The following is a 10149-nucleotide window of genomic DNA, read 5'->3' as shown; positions in this document are numbered from 1 at the left end:
GGTCTAAATACAATATACACACCTTTAAGTATTTTCTTTTTTGTAGGAACATCTTTAAAAATGAGGTGAAGAAACAGATGTGGACAGAGGATTAGGGTTCAGCCCCACTTTGAGATTTGCAAGGAGCTGCAGCTCAAAAGATATTTAAATAAATAAAAACAGGTGATTTCTTAATGTCTGTCTGAAATGACTGCCATTATCTCTGGTTTGCTTTTGTTTTGTGTTATCTTTTGCTAGCTAAGAAATATTTATTTCTGTGTTAATCCCTTTACAAACCAGAGTTTTCCCATTACTATTTCTCCAGATTCAAAGTTGTTACCCTTGTCATTAGCAGAAAGTTGCCTTGCTTTAAAATGAAGATTTATACCTTAAATCATTCCCCTCCCCCCCCCCCCCCAAATAACTTCACAAGCATGTTAAACAGGAAAAGGAAGTTGGAGTTAGGAACTGGAGGCTATAAGAATTTTTTGATTCTAAAAGATGGGCTGTGACTGCCAACAATTCCGTGGTTTTAGCTGCTTTCAAAAGGAGGAATGTGATAATAGCTCCTGGGTGGAATAATTTTGGCTGGACTTGATTAAATCTAAGCTTAAAACTTACAGAGAACAGCTTGGACAGCATTATTATTATTTTTTTAAGGAACAGCTATGCATTTTATCTTACCACAGCCTTGCCAGATTCAAGGCTTTTGGGGAGTCTGGCACTAGATTAGACACTAACAAGGCAAGCTGTAATACCCTGGGTAATACGAGTTACATAACTCCAATCAACACTAATGAGTGTGCTCTCACTGAAGCCCTGCAGGTGTAACTTTGGAAAGAAGTCCTAAATGATTCGAAGATCCTTTCCTCTCACAAAGGGGAGAGCACTCAGTCCAAAAGGAAATGGGTGGCAAACCTGGACGTGTTCAGCTGGCATTTTTTATTTATAGTCTTTTTCGTTTGGTAAAGAAATCATTTTACACTTCATAGACGTGCATCTAGATTTTACATCCAATATCTTAAGCTTTCTTCTTGACATCATAATTAGGTGATGTCAGAACATATGATATTAATACCATTGGTTCTAGAACACTTGAAAAAAAATCAACTATATGTTGGCGAAATCCTGTAGTCTCCATTTACCAAATTTGAATAAAAATAATACTAAATATTAAAAACGTTCTATGAGTTTTTTGCTCCAGGGCAAGATGGCATAATTGTACTTCTCCCTATTCCTCTAGTTAAGTACAGTTAAAATCATTGAACCTTAAAAAAATAAAATCAAAATAAATAAATAAAATCACTGAACCTTATACATGAAACACATAAGATTCTGGATGTTTTTCAAGTGCTGGAAAACAACCACACTCTCTCCACTGAAGATATTCAAGAATGAAGGAGAAATCAGACATTTTCAGATGAAAGAAAGGTAAGAGAATTTGTTGCCAACAGACCTGCCCTAAAAGAATGGCTAAAAAAAATTCTAGAATCAGAAAGGAAACAATAAAAGAAGGAATCTTGAAACATTAGAAAGGAAAAAAAAAATAGAAATTTAGGTAAATACAATAAATTGTGCTTGATGGTTGAAGAAAAAAATCACATTATTTGGTGTAGTTCTTAATGTATGGAGAGGAAATATCTAAGACAATTACATTATAAGTTGGGGTGGGGGAGTAAAGGGACCTAAAAGGAGGTAACGTTTCTATACTTTGTTCAAACTGATAAATGTCAAATCAGCACCCTGTGTAGTAAGTTCTGTATAAATAATGTAATGCCTAAAGGAACCGCCAACAAGGCTATAGAGACATAGGCTCATAAGTTACAGGACAGCACAGATACGTTAAAATGAAATTCTAAAAACTGTTTTAGTAACACAGAGAAAGGCAAAATGGAGAAACAGAACAAACAGAAAACAAAAAATAAAATGGAATGTTTAAGCCCTAACATATCAATAATCGTATTATCTGAAAACAGTCTAAATTCACAAGTCAAAGAGATTGATTGGCTGAGTGGATAAAAATCATGACTGAACTGCATGTTATCTCCAGGGCATGATGGGGGTGAAAAGAGCCCTTCTCCAAAGGTCACATGCTCTGTGATTCCACTTACAGAACGTTTTCAAAATGACAAAATTATAAATATGGACAACAGACTAGTAGCTGCCAGGGTTTAATAATAATGGAGGGAATACTATAAAGCTATAGCATGAGGGAGGTCTTTGTAGTGAAGAAATAGTTCTGTATCTTAATTGCAGTGGCAGTTACACAAATCTACACTTTATAGAATGGCATAGAGAGACACACCCAAGTTGTACCAATGTCTGTTTTCTAGTTTTAATAGTGTACTATGGTTACATAGTATGTAATCCTTGACCCACTTTCCCCAAAGGTTATGTTACAGCTTATGTAAACACTGAAAAACTGGGTAAAGAGTACACAGGATCTCTCTGTACTATTTTTACAGCTTCCTATGAATCTGTACTTACCTCAAAAACAAAAAAGCGAACAAAAGACTTTGTGTAAATTCAAATCCAGGCTTTACCACTCCCTATATGAACTTGAGCCCATTTAATCAATCTGTGCCTTGATTCCGTCTTTTGCAAATGAAATAATAATATCTACCAAGTTATAATGAGAAATACTAAAATAACACATTAAAAACTGTTCTTTGGTACAGAATGAAGAAACTATAGAAGACACAATGGACAAAATGATTACTCTCATATTTCTGATTTTCCTGTGTTGTAGAGCTGGGCAAGATCAAGTCTTGTTTTTACCTTTGATTATTTACATGCTCTAGTTCACATCTGAACTGTACAGCTATCCTTTGGGAGCCTGCATGACTGATGAATGTTTTCAGCATCTCTCTAACACATCGAAGAAAACATTGGCCTGCAGGATGAACACAGAAGGACTAGACACAGCATACCAAGGCGCCGACATGGGCAGTTCTACCCTCTGACTTGATTCACGCTACCTTAAGAATCAAAATATGGCCTGACCAGGCGGTGGCGCAGTGGATAGAGCATCGGACTGGGATGCAGAGGACCTGGGTTCGAGACCCCGAGGTTGCCAGCTTGAGCGCAGGCTCATCTGGTTTGAGCAAAAAGCCCACCAGCTTGAACCCAAGATCGCTGGCTCCAGCAAGGGGTCACTCAGTCTGCTGAAGGCCCGCAGTCAAGGCACATATGAGAGAGCAATCAATGAACAACTAAGGTGTTGCAATGTGCAGTGAAAAACTAATGATTGATGCTTCTCATCTCTCTCCGTTCCTGTCTGTCTATCACTCTCTCTGACTCACTCTCTGTCTCTATAAAAAAATAAATAAATAAATAATCAAAATATGCCTCCCAAAACACAGGATGTTTTCAACTTCATGTTACTCAATCATATTAATGTTTAATAAATCAAAAGCCAATTAGGAAAACTAACACATGGATAGTCAGATCAACAGAACAGGAAGCCAAGAAACAAATCAAACACACACAAGGTATTTTGTATATGAAAACAATATTACATAAAATTAGTTGGAAAAAAATGAACTATTTAATAAATTGTGTTGTAACAATTATATAGCCTCCTGGGATAAATGAATGTTAGACCCATACTCTACGTCGGGACAGATTCTAAATGGATCAAAGATTTAGACGTAAAAATAAAGCAATAAATGTACTAGAAGAAAATAAAATTTTCTTTTATAACTTTGAAGTAAGGAAGGCTTTTCTAATCATGATACAAAATAAAGAAACTATAGAAGAAACAATTGACAAAATCAACCACATAAAAATCAAAAACTTCTGCATGAAAAATAGAGCCCCCAAAATAAAACCCACACCAAAAAAGAGAAGAAGAAATGAGGAAAAGACACTCACAGAAAACAAAATCAATATCCTAATTTTAAATGTAAATGATTTATCTTGGTTGCACAGTTTATAGCAACAAAAGATTGAAAACAACCTAATGTACATCTGTAGGAAGCTGATTATTGAATATTATAATTTTATAAATTTTACATGATAGAATATTATGCAGAGAAAGCTCTTTAATAATATGGAAAGATCTCTAGGTATGTTATTAGTTTTAAATGAAAACAAAGTATACAGTATTCTACCTTTTGAGTAAAGGGTGTAAAATAAGAAAAAATATTTTATTTGCTTATATATGCACAAGGAAGTTCTGGAAGGATACATAATAAACCACTTATACTGGCTATACAGAGGACAGGCAGCAGGTGGAAGTGAATGAATACAAAAATTTGTTATTTTATACCTATTTTTTGAACCTTTCAAAATTAATCTGTTAAAAGAAAGAAGACCATGTGAGAACACAGGAAGAAGCCAGCCATCTACAAGCCAAAAGAGAATCCTCAAAACGAACCAAACTTGCTGACACTTTAATTTTCGATTTTCAGCCTCCAGAACCACGAGACAATAAATTTCTGTTGTTTAAACCAAAATAAATAAAGGTTTTTTTTATCTGTTAAAAAACCTGGATTAAAAACAACTTTTAAGCAGATTAATAAAATACTATTTTATTCATTTTAACCTCTATTAAAAGGCATCCCAAGCAATTTTTTAGACTAAAAATATTCTAGTAAACACTTTCTAATCAGAGGCTTGCAGCTTTAAGATGCTGCAAAGAGTCCGAGTCAGAATGCTAGAAGATGACTTCCCATTCAGCAGTCTAAGAAGTTAAATTTTATTTTAAGATAGGAACAAGGATCAAATATTTAGCAAATGTTAAAGACATTAACAGAATCTTATGAGATTCTGAGATCTAGAAATGCCATGCTATTTTAAAAGGACATAAAATAAAAGGAAAAGGCAACGATGAATGTGGGCAACTAACTGGCAGAGGAGGGAAAACGGCTTTTGCAGTAGGAAGATGACTAGTAGAAAATAACAAAGATCTAGTTTACCACAGCAGTAACCTAAAGCTTGAGAGAAATAGTCCAACAGCTCAGTGTGTGAACAGGTACCATGTGTGTGCGTGCTGTGTTTACTTATTCAACTTACTTCTTTGTTCATTTATTTATTTTATTCATTCATTCATTCAAGGCTGGAAACTTTCTCTTTCATTTTAACAAATAAATTTTAAAGTAGAAGGGAGTTATTCTCAAAATTTACAGACCTAAAGAAACAAAAGTCAGTTTTAAAAAGCAGTCCCTTATAGAACATTAACCTAAATTATAAGATGGGGGCAGCATGTTTACAGTGCTGGTTAAGTGACTGTGAAAAGCAAAAGTGATCATTCCTAAGGCATTGAAAACTAAACCCAGAGAAATGATAAATATACACACTTTCATAGACTCATCATTGCTGTCTACGCTTTAGTTATTCATTTACATCTTGCCTATGGAAATAGCATACAACTTTTCTAAGTTTAAGTATTTTTCCTTGGAAGAAAGAAAAAGAAGGAAAATTTACAATGAATAATGTACACTTTATATCTGACAATATAAAACTGGAGTTGGCATATTTGCTATCAGAGACAAATATAAGTCTATTTTTCTGCTGTAAACTAGTCTGTCTATTAAACAATATTTAAAATGCTTTGTCTTTTACTTTCCATAATCTGAGTTGGGGTTTGTAGTTTCTACTCCACGTTCCCAAAGCACTCTGCACATACTGTGCCTTATTCTGTTGTTCCAGGATTCTACTGATGTCTCCGTGTCCCCTTCTATGTGGATTTCCAGAGGTCAGGAGACTTCAGGTTTTGGGGGTTTTTTTGTATTTTTCCGAAGCTGGAAACGGGGAGAGACAGTCAGACAGACTCCCGCATGCGCCCGATGGGGATCCACCCGGCACGCCCACCAGGGGGCGATGCTCTGCCCCTCGGGGGGGGGGGGGGTCGCTCTGTCACGACCAGAGCCACTCTAGCGCCTGGGGCAGAGGCCAAGGAGCCATCCCCAGCCCCGGGCCATTTTTGCTCCAATGGAGCCTTGGCTGCGGGAGGGGAAGAGAGAGACAGAGAGGAAGGAGAGGGGGAGGGGTGGAGAAGCAGATGGGCGCTTCTCCTGTGTGCCCTGGCCTGGAATCGAACCCGGGACTTCCGCACGCCAGGCCGACGCTCTACCACTGAGCCAACCGGCCCTGGGTTTTTATTCATTGTAGTAGTCACAGAACCTAGCGGACTGCTTGGCTCAGTGGCAATTAATAAACATTGTTTATTTAAGTTTTTATCAAAATAATTAGGGGTTATAGCACACATTTTATAAATTCATGACATTTTAAACATCCAACTTTCTCATTTGGGTCAAAGTTATTTCATTTACATTCATACTATCACTTTTAAAGAGCAATGACAGCCTGACCAGGCGGTGGCACAGCAAATAGAGCATCTGACTGGGACACAGAGGACCTTGGTTCAAGACCCCAAGGTCGCCAGCTTGAGCGCAGGCTCATCTGGTTTAAGCAAGGCTTACCAGCTTGAGCCTAAGATCACTGGCTTGAGCAAGTGTCACTCGGTCTGCTGTATTCCCTGGTCAAGGCACATGTGAGAAAGCAATCAATGAGCAACTAAGGAACCGCAAAGAATTGATGCTTCTCATCTCTCTCCCTTTCTGTTTGTCCCTCTCACTGACTCTGTCTCTGCTACACACACACACACACACACACACACACACACACACACACGCAATGACAAATTTACAAGGCTGAATAAACGTAAGAAAAATTGAACCCTGAGATTTTCACTGTAACTCTCCAAGGTTAGTTTTCAATTTACACAAGTGAATAGCATCGTTTTACAGCATCTTTATCTTCATGTAACTCTGTGAAAAGTATTCCAGACTATTTAGTTGTTTAGTCTGTTCTATTGTTTTTAATAATTAAAATATTTGATGAATCCTTTAGATGTTGAAAACCCAAATTTTGTGTTTAGAAAGTGTTAGATGTTAGTGGAAATGAAAAATTACACCGCATGCTCCAATGGAACCCTTCTGCAGTTGCCCTGCTTTATCTGGCCAACAGGTGGCAGCATATTCCAGGGAAACGTTTCACAAATTCTGTAACTTTTCCTGTATGAGGGCATTCAGAACTGCCAATGAACCCTTGGGCTGTGGAATACAGGTAAACAAAAATCTGTTTACTATATTGCTTCTAGCCAAACTGTATTTCCAAAGCAGTGAAGGTCATTGTATGGTTTCAACAATCTTAAAGCGTCACCACTGTTGCTAATTATCACCTGCTAGTTAATTCACAAGTATAATACAACCCAAACTAGCAAGGTTCCTGCCAAGCCAGAGAGGAGAGAGGTAAAGGAACAACAGAAACTTGAGAAAATAAGAAACTGGAAAATACTTGAGTTATCTGCAAAATCCCTCATATGCACAGCTGATAAACTTTCAGTATGATAAACATAATGTGATATATGTCTACTTTACTGTTTATAATACTAACTCTTTATATGTAACTATATTATTAACATAGATGCTAATAATAATACAATCTAACTACAAAGTTAGTGATTTTAAAGTTGATTAATTTTCTCATTCTTTGTACAAATACATGCTTCAGTAAAAATAGAAGAATTTATCCCATGGCATATATACTTCTATTTAGAGTGACATTCAACATCTTCATACATTTAATTATACCTATAGGCTGTTGTTACCCTGTTTCCTGAAAATAAGACATCCCCCGAAAATAAGACCTAGTGCAATTTTTTTCAAGCTTAGAAATATAAGGCCTCCCCTGAAAAGAAGACCTAGCGCATCTTTAGGAGCAAAAAGTAATAGTATGAGACACTGTCTTATTTTCGGGGTAACAGGGTACATTGTTGTACATGGAAATAGAGTCACAAGAAATTCTTGATAGAATTCAGAGTTTGGATGGTTATGCTGATGTTTGTGATGACATGACTACAGGATATTAATAAATATTGATTTTTTGTTCAACAATAAATGTGAACTCTTGTTCATGGAAAAATAAGACATTCCCTGAAAATAAGACCTAGTGTGTCTTTAGGATCAAAAATTAATATAAGACACTGTCTTATTTTCGGGAAAACACAGTACTAGCATGTAATTCTTTCATAGATTAAAAAAATACAGCAAAATGTTGGGCAAGTTAGAGTTAAAAATGAACAATTTGAGTTTGAGTTCATTTTGTTTCGTTAAATTCAGTCATTAGCAGAATGCATTCACTTGTGTATTTTCCTAATTTTATTTTATTCTGATATGTTGTCATACTTACCTACACCCACTTAATAGTATCTTTGATTTTCTAAAATTTATGAGGTTCTGAACATGCTCTCTATTTAAAAGGTTATTATCTCTAGTTCCCCTGCAGTTTTCTAGGAGACTGAGAAATCAGTTACAACTTAAACACCAAATTAAACTGACTATACATGTTTAACAAAGAACTGACTTCAGACTTGCTTCAAATTATATAGTGGAGCAGCCACTAAGCTTGGAAATAGATCAAGTCTGAGTCAGATTATGAACTTGAATCTCAAATGAAGCTTGGAGACTTGTGCAGCGCAGCATCTGCTAATGCACAGTCTTCGCTAGAACTCGCCGTGGACTCATGCAGCACAGCCCTGAAAGGAGCATCACAAGATCGCTGCAGGTCTGCTATATCATCCACTCGTTGGTGAGCACAGCGCCAATTGTCAGATCTTTCCAGGCCCCAGTGCCATGCAACAGTCAGGCGTTTGTTAAATGTCAAAGTGAAGATGAAGATGACGATGATGATAATGATGACGATATTGGTTTGGTTTGCTAAGAACTTGAACAAAGGAAATTTACCAGATAAAGAACTAAATTTTGTTAACTGTTTTAAGGATAATTTCTAAAAATAAGTACTTATAATATGATCAAAATGTTTTGCTAGGTCCAAGGAATACTAACATGAATAACTCAAGAGATGGAAATCACAACACAGCTCTTCCTAGGGGGCTAAGGAAGGTTTCACAGGGAAAATAACGTATATAAACCAGCCTTGAAGGATTCCAATCAAAAGTAATAAGGTCATTAAAGACAATAGTCAGAACAAAGACAAGGAAGTTGAACAGAACTGGAGAGAGATGGTGCCTCAGCTTTGGTGCCTAAGTAGATGGGGGGAAATAGCTGTGGGTCAGAAGGAAGAAGATGCTAAATTGTATGGATAAAGGTGTTTGCCTTACATTCTGAGGGTATGGCAAAGCAGCAAAGATTTATAAATGAATGATTACATAATCAGATTCACATTAAGACTCTAGCAGCAATATGAAAAATGCATAGGAAAAAGAGGCAAGGAAGTCAGTTAAGCTATTACATGAGAAACAAAAAGGCTTGAATTGAAATAGAAAAGAAGGCAAATTTGACCTATTTCAGGTGATGATTCCAAAGAATTAAAGTTTTAAAATGACCAATTCCTGGTCCCTTACACTGGCTCTAAGATTTCTGCTTAATCATGACAGTACAAGGCAAAAACAAACAAACAAAAACCAACCAAGTTAATAAAGTAAAACCATTATTCTATTATAATAATTCCATAACAATTCATTCTTAATAATGAGATTAAAAATGGAGACTGGCAGTTGAATTGGATTCGGCTATGGAAATGGTGAAGCATTGGCAGACCATCCAAGTTAGATGTGGAGTCTGTGCTCACTCAGGGTAGTTAATATCAGAGTGGAATGAAATTGTAGGACACCCTGGTGTCCTACAGAGAACTGGAGAAGTGCTTGCTGTGGAAAACTCACATATTTGGTGTCAGAAGTATTATGAGCAAAGAAATAGTTTTCCTCTAGTAGACAAGTCAGGTGTGGAAATACGAATCTGGGCATTATGTATGCATGAGGAACAGAGTGAAATCACTCCTTGGTTGGTATATATGGTGCATATATGAAGAAGAGTGTTCAAGATGAGCTCGGCAAAAACCTATATAAGGAAGTACGTACGTAGTCAAAAGGAACTAGCTGGGCAAAGTGAAAGTTGAGTAGAGAAGAAAAAATAATGCCCGAGAAACTAAATATTTAAAAATTGAATAGGCTGTCAACAGTGACAAATGCTAGAGTTCACAGAAGATAAGGATTGAGAAGAGGCTATTGGCTTTGGCAATAAGGTCGCTATCTTCAAAGGTTAAGCTTCAGTGGAATGGTAAGAGAAAACTGGATTGTGTCAGGTTGAGTAATAAGAAGTGACCATGGGCCCTGGCCGGCTGGCTCAGTGGTAGAGCGTCGGC

Source organism: Saccopteryx leptura, chromosome 11 (assembly GCF_036850995.1).
Source record: "Saccopteryx leptura isolate mSacLep1 chromosome 11, mSacLep1_pri_phased_curated, whole genome shotgun sequence".
NCBI classification, from domain to species: Eukaryota; Metazoa; Chordata; class Mammalia; order Chiroptera; family Emballonuridae; genus Saccopteryx; species Saccopteryx leptura.
Note: the sequence above shows the minus strand (reverse complement) of the source record.